This window comes from Magallana gigas, chromosome 4 (genome assembly GCF_963853765.1).
Source record: "Magallana gigas chromosome 4, xbMagGiga1.1, whole genome shotgun sequence".
NCBI lineage: Eukaryota > Metazoa > Mollusca > Bivalvia > Ostreida > Ostreidae > Magallana > Magallana gigas.
The window spans coordinates 11,238,664-11,250,072 of NC_088856.1; the positions used below are offsets into that span (position 1 = coordinate 11,238,664).

At 32.3% G+C, this 11,409-nt stretch overlaps 1 long non-coding RNA gene across 1 annotated transcript; it reads left to right on the forward strand.

Annotated features, from left to right (window-relative positions):
* Positions 1-6,718: 6,718 nt before the first annotated feature.
* Positions 6,719-8,286, forward strand: LOC117680587 (uncharacterized). Its single transcript, XR_010712787.1, has 2 exons — positions 6,719-7,017; positions 8,002-8,286. It is a non-coding gene; the product is annotated as an uncharacterized lncRNA (long non-coding RNA).
* Positions 8,287-11,409: the final 3,123 nt, after the last annotated feature.

An 11,409-nucleotide genomic window follows, 5' to 3' on the forward strand; every position in this document is an offset into this window, starting at 1 on the left:
AACAACTTTAAACAACGGGGTTACTTTTTGTCATAAATTTAAACGTAGGGACTTTATCTTAATCATCAGCTAAAGCAGATTGGCATTCATTGGAAATAATACTACATCATTTTTTCTTCATTACAAATGAGATATCGGCAAACGACAACAATGGTTAGCTCATTCAAAAAAGATCTAAATTGATCTTATATCTACAGCATTTATTAGATATTTATTCGAAACGGTATGCGGAGAGCGTCGTATAGTCGCCAAACGTCCCCCGCTAACGTTTTACCCGGAATAACAGATTCAGAAGTTTTGTTCACAAAAGAAAAAAAATGTTGATAGTTTCGAAGTAAACATTTTTTAATCAGTGACATTTCTCGATTTTTGATGAATGGTTCTCCCACATGGCTGTTCATGAAAATCATGACCCTTTTCCGAAATTTGTTGTTCCTCGTTTGGCATGAAAATCTTCCATTGTTGTTGCTACCTATATTTATTAATAAATACATTTTTGAAATCGCAAACTTATTTATTCCTTTTGATTATCCTCTAATCCACGTGTTCGACATTTAAAATTGATTAAGGGTAGAACTTATCTTAAATTCACCATACGTGATTTTAAAATAAAATGATTTTTTTTAAAGAAAAACGTCAACTTTCTAACCAAAATTTCACGAAAACTGCAGCTTGTCTGGAACATGCTATTTTGAAATTTAAAAATGTTTATGTAACTGAATCATAATGTATAATTCGCATGTTATTCTAAGGTACACTTATATACTTTTTAAAAAATTAAGAAATTGATACTTCTCCGTGACTTCACGCATTTTTAAATATTAGCAGATGGATTTATTAAAATTCTATAAAAAGTTGTTTATACACACATGCTCACCTATGACGAAATTAAGATATCATGTAGCCTGTGGGGCCATTAGTGGAAAATGAATAAATCTCAAATATAACCCTGTTATTAATAATATCATCAATTTAAACATAGACAATGCGTTCATTTTTGTTTGTATCGACTATCATTTACGTTGTCCATGTAAGTGTTATTCTCAGCCATGACCCACTCAGAAACGTAGCATACTCTAAGACAGTTGTCTTAAGTTCCAGATACCATCCTAGTCTCTACCCAGGATCGAAAGCTGTAAATGGTCTGATGTCTGACCTTGTTCACACTGCAGATGAAAAATCTCCTTGGCTGAGGATAGATCTGGGAGCAACCTACCTTATCCATGAAATAGAAGTGTTTGCTAGATCCGACTGTTGTGGTAAGTAATGGCAATTTTCTCTTATGCTTTGGGCATTTTGAAGTTGGAGGTGTTAATTATGTATTAATATAAATCAGAGAGATTAATCAATACATATGTATCGCTCTTTTAGGTACATGAAATGAATAATATTCAATTATACGAGTATTTTTCGGAAATTATTGAGACAACACAAATATTCTTTCTAGGTGACAAATTTTAATGAAAATCTGCATAAAGATTGAAAAAGGCCTAATAAATAATTTAAAAAAGTAATATTTTTTTTATCACCTCCAAATGTATTTTATAACCTCATAATTCTAAAAATAAATTATTCATTTTTCATTAAAGTACATTATCTAAAAAAGTATATATATATATATATATATATATATATATATATATATATATATATATATATATATATATATATATATATATATATATATATATTGAATGGTATTTATTACAATTATGTCAATACACGTGTTTCTTGACCCCTATTACACATACAACATAGATATTTCATGACTTAAAGAACCTCATTACTTATCAAATATTCGTCAAATGCAAAAGAAATAAATCGTTGAAAACATCATGTGTGCCTAATTGGCTAAAGATTTAATATCTTTTCACGCTGTATATTGGTTTTTTTCGGTTGGAAATGGCTTCAAAATAAAGTTGGTCCTGTTGAAGACAAATTTTAGAAGAAAATATGGCATAACAAAACATATTTTATTCTTTTACTTACAGAGGATCAGCTTCATGACCTTGACGTCAATGTTGGGGACACTATCAACGACATGCATCTGTGTGGTCACTTCACAGGGCACACTAACATAGGTGGGCGGGTCGCTGTGTGGTGTCCTCATAACACTAGAGGGCGATATGTACAGATTCAGATTGTGGCGGGAAATTTGAATTCCTTGACTCCAGCAGAGGTTCTTGTTTGGGGAATACACGTAAAATGAACACGGAGGGGCCTATATTAATTTCCCTTCATTGCAATTCAGATATGTTCTCCATTATGATAAAGCAATCATCTACTGATCTGTGTTTGGTTATGTTTTTCGTTTAAGTGTTTAAGTATACCTATTTACAGTGAAAGTGCGTTAATTTATATTTTGCTATAGAAAATATAGCGAATAACATTGGTCTGGTACACAATAAAAAATTTCCTTATTATTTATTGGGTTAATAACTTCAGACGCTTGTTATTGCCTGTGTAATGTGTTGTTATGTACTAATAGGCAAAATATGCATGTATTAATCATGATTTTATTTATGTAATGCAAAGTACACGCAAAGCAATTCACTTCACTGCCTCTGTTAAGTCGTATTAGGCTTAATCGTCGATTTTCTGAATAAATGAACTGATATTGATGATCTTTTAAAAAAATTAGAAATGATCAATCAAAAGTACATCATTTCTAAAATATAAACGCATCTATCAAGTACATAACATTACGTATACGAAAGATTTGCCCTTTTCCGTACTGTTCCGATACTTTCCGTTCCGTTTTCCGTTCCGCATTTCAGAGAAACCCATTTTCGATAAACAAGCCCGAAAATGCAAAAATGAGAGTAAAGTGGTGGACACGTTTTTGGCGATTCCAAGTCAGAGGTAGTACTAGTTTGCATCAAAAGTTATGCAGTGAATAATATGGAATGATTACGTTAAGAACGAACATATTTACTGGCAACTTATTTAGAGTATACACAGAAGGTAATTAAGATTTGACAAATGTTGACGAAATATTTCTTGAATGCGCGATTTTGGTTTTGATGGATTGAAAGACCTCTAGGATAGAACTTTCCAGAAAATGTAGAGTTCATCATGCATTGCGGGAAGATATCTTTGGAGTTGAATTAACGGAACGGCGGAAAGTGTAGGGCGAATTTGGGAATATAATGGAAACTATAGAGTAAATAATTAAACAAGCTTTAGAAATCATTACATATTAAAGCCGGTCATATTGCAGTTACTCCAAAACTAAACAAACATGGACATGGAAGATTTGTCATCATAATCATCCTTAACTAAATAAATAACTCGATCTCCATGCAGTTCAAACTTAAGGGTTTTGACAGATGGTATCATTCCTGCTTCTGAAGTTAACGTAGCTCTATGACAAAGCCTTACAAAGTTAAAGCAATATGAGCTGTATTTTTTAGAATTTTACTTTGCTGCAAAACCTGCTAATATGGTTAGTCTACATGTAACTTTAACTTTTATGATAGGTAAATTTTTTTCCAGAGGAAAGATTTCTCTTTTAAGGAGTCTATAGCAGTTCAATTTTTGTACAGGACGACATAAATCAATTTTGCTCATGACTTCTTAACGGCCTTTTCCACAAAAATATGGCTAACAGAAATTGATTTTTTTAGTAGAAAATAAGATTTTCGTAAAAAAAAAATTCAACATGAAAATTGCAGCTCACATTGCTTTCAGTTACAATTTTTCTTTGCAACGACATGCATATACAGTGGCAAATCGTAATGGCAATATGGTACGTTCCAATGACAATTAAATGAATATAGCGCAATAAATGGAACAACAACATATGTTTTGTGATATGCAACACAGGAAATAGTAATTATAGGAAAACTGAATCCTGTCAATTTTTACAATAGCCTTTGTTGTGTAAATTAAACAAATGCTATAAAAGTTAATAATTTCATATTAGAATATTGAAAATTATTTTAAAAGATATTTGATACATTTAAGGATACTGATACTAATTCAATTTATCGTGGGATGGTTTTGACAGTTTTGTATTCATGCATTGTGTCCATACATTCTGATTGCTTAAACATAAACACAACAGTCCACCTGTGACTATAGAAGGAATGCAGTTAGCCAATGCATCGTCTATCTTAGTAAAAAAATGAACAGCAGTAATTGTGCATAAAGTTTTGAGTATTTCATCCACAAATACATACTTAGGATTAATCCAAATTATATGATCAATTTATTTAAAAAATGATCAGCCAAAAGCACCTTGCACATTTAACATAAAATAGCATATATGGTGTTTCAAATGTAGGTTAAAGTCTAAGAATTTATCTACTCTACTGTATTGATCTCAAATTCAAACATAAATGTACGTTGCCCCCCCCCCCCCCCCCCCGTTTTTTAATGTTGCCTTAAAAGAAAGATACATTGCAAAATCTTGCATAGAAAACTAATAACGTTTCGGTTTATCACTATGACCAAACATGATACGGTTCCTCGATAATCAACAATAATAGAAATGCGTTCATTTTCGACTCATTTCAAGTTTCTGGAAGAATGTCGTGATATACCGGCACATTAGTTCTGTGTTAAGGATGTTTCGAGATGTAAAAATATCTAAATATACGAATTCAAAGTTTCAATAATGCGTATCTACTATTTTTACTTTATATGAAATTTAAGTTCAAGCACTTGTTAATATCATATATAAACATCAGTAAATGCTTTCTTCTTCAGTAATTATTTACTAACATGGATATTTGCATTTCTGTGCATTTTCGTGAGATCGATAAACCACTTGTCAGTTGCAACTATGCGCGAGCATACTATATCTTAAAATACGCATAGTTTTTTTCACTTACTTACTCATATCTTTAGCCCTATATCATCTAAAATACAACCTATTTTTTCCAAACTTTAGGTGTTAGTAGGTTTGTTTGCTGTTTATTTTTTTTAAATCGAAATAATGTTGTAATGCGAAATAAAGTATTGTTGTAATGCAAATATCTTTACACATTAACTTGCAAAAAGAATATAACTAAATATTATACTTGTAATCATCGTAGGGTGGATATGAAATTTGTCTCCCCTTTGATGGGGTATCTTCATTCACTGGAACAATTATAGTAGTTAGTTTGTAAGCATCAAATACTGTTTGTCTTATAAAGCAAGAGCACGTGTAACAACTTTTTTTATCTTGATCTGCCGAGGACCAGTTGCTAGTTTTACATATTTTTTCGCCAAAAATGGCCAGTCTTCCGCTTTAATGTTACTGTTTATAAATGTGCGTGATTCGATATTGTTTGGATTTAGACAATAGCAGACCAAGAAGAGACAGGTCCTAAAACCTTCGTATACAAGTATGATACAAATGGATTGTATTAGAAAGAATCCAAAAGTGATACTAGTAACTTGAAATTTATATCGTTACAGTCTTATAGACTAGTGATTTTTTGTTTCGCATAGAAATGAACAACAACTTTTCAAATTGTATTCTACACTTACAAATGCTGATGTTAAAAAATGCGCAAAATCTTTTTCTTTTCATTGCGTTTCAAAAGAGACTCATTATGATGGATCCTATACAAGTTTTCAAAATAAACACTATACACATGTAATGTACACATATAATATATTTCAAATTAAAATGGTGACATATATAAACAATTCAACTTTGATTTCATTTTGTTTTTGTAGTTTTCGTTTCGTTATGGTTCAGTTACGTATTGTTTTCGTTTAAATTTGATTTCGTTTTGTCTTGTTTTATTTCGGTGGGTTTCGTTTCCTTTCGGTAGATATCGTTTCGTTTCATTTCGTTTCTATTTCGTTTGCACTTTACGGGTACAACTGACCTTTGGACTTCCCCGAGACTTATCAAAATTAATAAACGATACTGCAAGCTAGATCCCAACTAAATTTTAAGTGAACATCTTATTAGATAGCAACAAGTTCTAAAGGACCTTATTCAGAGGCCTGTTCAGCAGAATTTGCTCACCAAAATTCCTTACATTTATCTCTTGATCTTTGTTTATCAATCAACGTCAGATGATGTGGTATAATTTACGCCAGGAAAAAGAATTTTAATGTTGTGAAACAAGGCAAAAGAATACGGATTCGTAACAGAATGAAACTGAATGGCAAAAATTAACCAGGCTTCAGAAATGGTCACTACATGACATCACATGAATATGATAATGTTAACTATTCGATCCCCAATTGTCCTATAATATTGGCAAACTGTACATGTACTATTCAACTATGGGGTAAATCCTTGTTGTGAAATGTGAAAATAATAATAACAGATCAAATATATCGCAATTCCTATAAAATAGTCTTACATGGCTCTAATTCAATAAATATATTTCCAAGATGCAACATACTGCTATTTTATTATGAATAGAAAGAGACTATCAATAATTATTATAATTATTATCATGTCATATATATGCAAAGTGCAACAAATTAAATTTCAACAAGTGCAATACAAGTAACAAAATTCACGATAAAATAATTGTACAAACGATTTAACATAAGATATTTGATACATATTTATGACATCCAACTTATTGACAAATTGTGGGAAGGTGTTTGACTCTGTTACGCATGACTGGTTTTAATTATTGTAATTTTTTTTTTTTTTTTTGGGGGGGGGGGGTGTTTTACTGAAATAAAAGTCCACCTGTGACTGGAACATGGGAAAATAGGTCGTGTAATACTATATAAATCCAAAATGATAAGTAGTTACAGTGCATTACCAATTGCAAACACCGGCTACGATGTCATTGTTACTCTTCATTGCTCTCTTGCTGCACGTAAACGTTACTTTAGGCCACGAAGAACTCAAAAATGTGGCATACTCGAAAAAGGTGACTCTTAGTTCTGAGTTTTCCTCAAATTCCCCATACCCAGGATCGAAAGCTGTAAACGGTATCCGGACCGACTTCGCTCATGCTGGACTCGAGAAACACCCGTGGTTGATAATAGATCTGGGAGCAACCTATGAAGTCCATGAAATAGAGGTGTTTGCCAGAAGCGGGTGCTGTGGTAAGTTGATTGTATGACAAGTAGTTTCTTGAATGAATAGTATCAATGTTCAAATACCACGTTTTTATGTTTACCATATACAGTGATTGACTAATATTTTGTAAAAATCTTTAAAAACCAACCTCAGAATTTTGAGTGGGTATCAAATTTGAGTTCAATGAGTGGACAATAGTTAAATATTTGGCTGTGGAAACTAATTTCAATTTTTTAATGCCTACACACTTTAAAAGAAGTCAAATCAAAATCGAAAATACATGTAGCTTGACAACTTTAACTAATTTAACTGTTGATTATTTTGTGTGAAGAAATGTTCTGAAATTATATCAGTAGTAAACGATTGAACTTTCATGTCACGTCCACTTATTCAAACAACGATAAGTGAAAGCCACTACGCAATCTAATGTAAAATAGCATCCAATTTGACAATTTCTTTATTCTCTGAACTGCATAAATTACAGTGTTGAGAAAAGTGACGTTTCAAATGTAAATTAAAGCGAAAAAATTATCTAATATACGATTAATTGATCTACAATTCAAACATTGTTTAGTTTAATTTACGGTATGTTATTATCTAATAGTATGCACATGTACATTATTCATACTGTTTAGTTCCTTCCTTTAATTAATGCCTGAAAAATAAGGATACATGGTAAAAGCGTGCACAAAAAAATCACTAACGTCCCCGTTATCAAAAGTTTATCCATTTTCTTCGATAAACAATTATTATAGTAATGCAAACAATTTCGACTGATTACAAGTTTGTTTTTTGAATAACGTGATATACCCAACAATCAAAGTGCAAGCAGTAATGGGTTTCGTAACCATATAAAATGGAATGACATTAACCTTGAACAAACATCTTGTGTGCAGACTGTTAATGTTTAAATTCAAAAGAGTCATTTTAAATAAAAATGCTGTTTAATAGTGAAAACATACAAAAAGAAAAGGACAAACCTAATGCATATTTTACTGCCTTTACTTCAGGTAATCAGATACATGACCTTGATGTTAGAGTCGGTAGTGATCCTCGCAACATGAAGCTCTGCGGTCACTTCACGGGACACGCTTCAAATGGCCAGAGGATTGCATTTTGGTGCCCTTATAACACCAAAGGGCAATATGTAAAGCTACAGATTATGGCGGAACAAGTAAATCGACTGTCCCCTGCCGAGGTCCTTGTTTGGGGTTTACAAGTGTATTAAAACTGAAAAAGTAATTATGAATGTAGTTTACTTCATTTGTGATTACCATTAAAAAATAACACCTCTGTATCTTTATTAGTTATTTTTTGAATTCTGAGCAAGCTTTTTCTTGCTTTGTATTAAAAACATCAACAAACAAACAATGTTTGGGTTGACATTTAATCAACAATGAAATTACAAGTTACAGACAGGAGATGAAATAACACGAAAATTAGGTATATGGAAGATCAAATACGATACGGATTGTCAACTCAGCTAGAATTTAGCTGGGGAAAATAATAAAAAAATAAACTGAAAAATCATGAAAAATGAGCGATTTGTGAAAGGGTCAAAATCTCAGAAAACCACTATGTAGAAAATTTTACCTGTTTTGTTTTTATAAAATTCCTCTGAAATTCGTATTGGGCCTTATAAGGAGAGAATGAAAGTTATATGAGTTGAATGGGATCTCAGGAAAGTCTAGTTACAGAGTTCCGAAGACATGCACCCCCCTCCCCCGACCCATATCCCGGGCTACAGTGAGTTGTATCAAAAAATTGTCTCGTGCCACTGTCCTGTACAAATTTTGATTCCCAAAAATCTACTACCTTTATTTTCATTTAGTAATGAAAATGAAGGTGGTAGATTTTTGGGAATCAAAAATGTAGTTTTTTAAGTGTTGTAATTTCTATCTAATATTTACGTATATTTCCCCATATGTTTACATTGGAAATCTGCGCCGTTCAATTTTCTATGAATACAGTTTGCTAATTCATGCGCCATGAGCATAGATACCGGTACAAACGTCTTCACGTGTTTTGAGTATATAATTTTTTTTTTAATTAAATGAAACATTCAATCTAACATGACCAATTTAATATGTACTTTTGGAAAACAATCATCAATATATACCTACTCTTTAATAAAAAAGATTTTTCTCCACAAAGTTTCTGGCACTGTATTTTTTGTCGCGGAAGCTAACTAAATTACATGTTTTAAAATATGACTGTTCAATGTATGTTTCATATCCCTGACTAAAAGCGCAAATTATGGCTTTAAAGCGGCGAAACACAATATTTCATACAAATAGACATCAGTATGAAAATATAAATATAAGCTAACGCGCAATATTCAATTTGTCTGCACCGCTTGTAGTGTCATAGGACCGACGACATCCAAAAATAAGCATTCAATGCTCTAAAAATATCACACAATGCCTAATATGTCGTACCATTGTCCATATATTGTTCATTTTTCTACATACTGTGTCCAAAATTGAAATTTAAAAAAAACTAACTACATGTTAATGATAACTAAGACCTGTCAGTGAATAAAATACAGATTTCTACATAAGCGCACGATCTGCGCTGTGTGTAGCTGCAGGTCTGTAGCTCCCAGTCTTCAGAAATTTGGATGGACAACCTGAGAGCTACGTACAGGTCCTCCCATAGTAGAAAACTGCAATTTACGGCGCACAAAAAATTGCGCTTGTTTTGGACTGATTAACTTTATTTTCACACAAATTCTGTGGAAAACATTAGTACCATTAAATTCCTCAGTCAATTTACTATCGTACGAGTCGCTATTTGTTCATGTAAACAAAATGCACCACTTTACTTTACGGGGCTGGTGATGGTGTTTTAAAAGAATATCAGAGGCAAGTTAAGGTAGCAAGGGACAGTTTCGGATAAAGTGCCCGGTCAATATTTTTGTAAAATTGAGAGTTGCTGTACTTGAAGGCTTATGAGTGTTGCTTAAATTCATGAAATGGTTATTAATCATTATCATTAGTTAGAGGGGTGTCTCTTGTTGAAATTGATATGCAATATGTAGGCCCCTTATGTTAGGTACGTGAGAATCAGAAGTAAAATGCGAAACCAGCGGGTATGACCGTTGTGTTGACTTTACACAGTGAAATTGCAAGTTACAGACGGGAGGTAAATTAACACGAAAACTAGGTGGATGGGACATTGTAAACTATACACCGGTAAGTTTCTGACATGTGATAGTGCAACATATGCACGTGGAACGGAAGGTCAACCCTCTGCAGGGAAAAAGCTGGGGAGGTCTAAAAGCTGAAAAATCATAAAAAATTAGCAAAATATGAAAGGGTCAAAATCTCATAACAACCATTATGTAGAGAATTTTACAGACATTGACTAGTAATTTTCCTCAGAAAATGGTGATTGGCCTTATAAAGAGTGATATAAAGGTATTTGTGCTGAATTGGAACAGAGGAAATTCTAGTTACAGAGTTCCGAAGACATGCATCCCTTGGCTACAATGAATTGAATCAAAAAAAACTGTCCCCTGCCACCTAAGTGTTGATATCCGTAGTAAAAAGTTCGAGGAATGTTTCGGAATGAAATATTTGTATAAAATGTGTTCGGAAATAAGGTTAATCAGTCCAAAGCTAGCGCAATTTTTTTGTGCGCTGTAGATTGCAGTTTTGGGAAATGAATTTGTACTCTTTTCCGTTTATGAAGATATCTATATTTTAATCAATTTACCCTTAAATGTTTAAAAGAGAAACGTTTTTTGTGTTTTCGTTTCCAATTTCGGTCGTTTCTCTGGCTGCTCAATACTCAGCTTCCAGAATTTCCTCAGAATATCCGGACAGATCTTTATGTTAATGAAAATATCCAGGAAGGCAGAAATCCTTTCGGTCCTGTTTTCAAGCATCTGTGTGAGGTAACTATTATACACTGTTTTTAAAGTATGATATTACTTCCAAATACTTTAAATCTGCTGATAAAAATTGTCCGTTACGTCGTCAATTAAGGTAATGGTCCATACCCCAGTAGATACATTGTAAGTAAAATGCCTACAGAATTTTTTTATATTTCTCAAACATGTATATGAAGATACATGTGTGTTATTATCAAATTTTACTCATTTGGCTGTTCCATCGGTATTATTAAAGATAGGGCCGTTGCTAAAAATAGAACGATTGCGGAAATCGGCGCTTTTTCATACATAAAGAATACATGAAATTTGACTTTCACAAAATCTTTTTTGGACTTGTATCCTATTTAAAATTAAGAATAATTATTTCAAAACAAATAATTTTATGTTACACTTGCTTATTTTTTTAAAAAATAGATAAATCTGCAATCAAATGAGATAATCGAAAAAATTTGCAAAGCGAATTTAAGCTCTTGTAATTTTATTTACGTACAGAATTTTCTGATATACCCCTTAACGTCCTTAA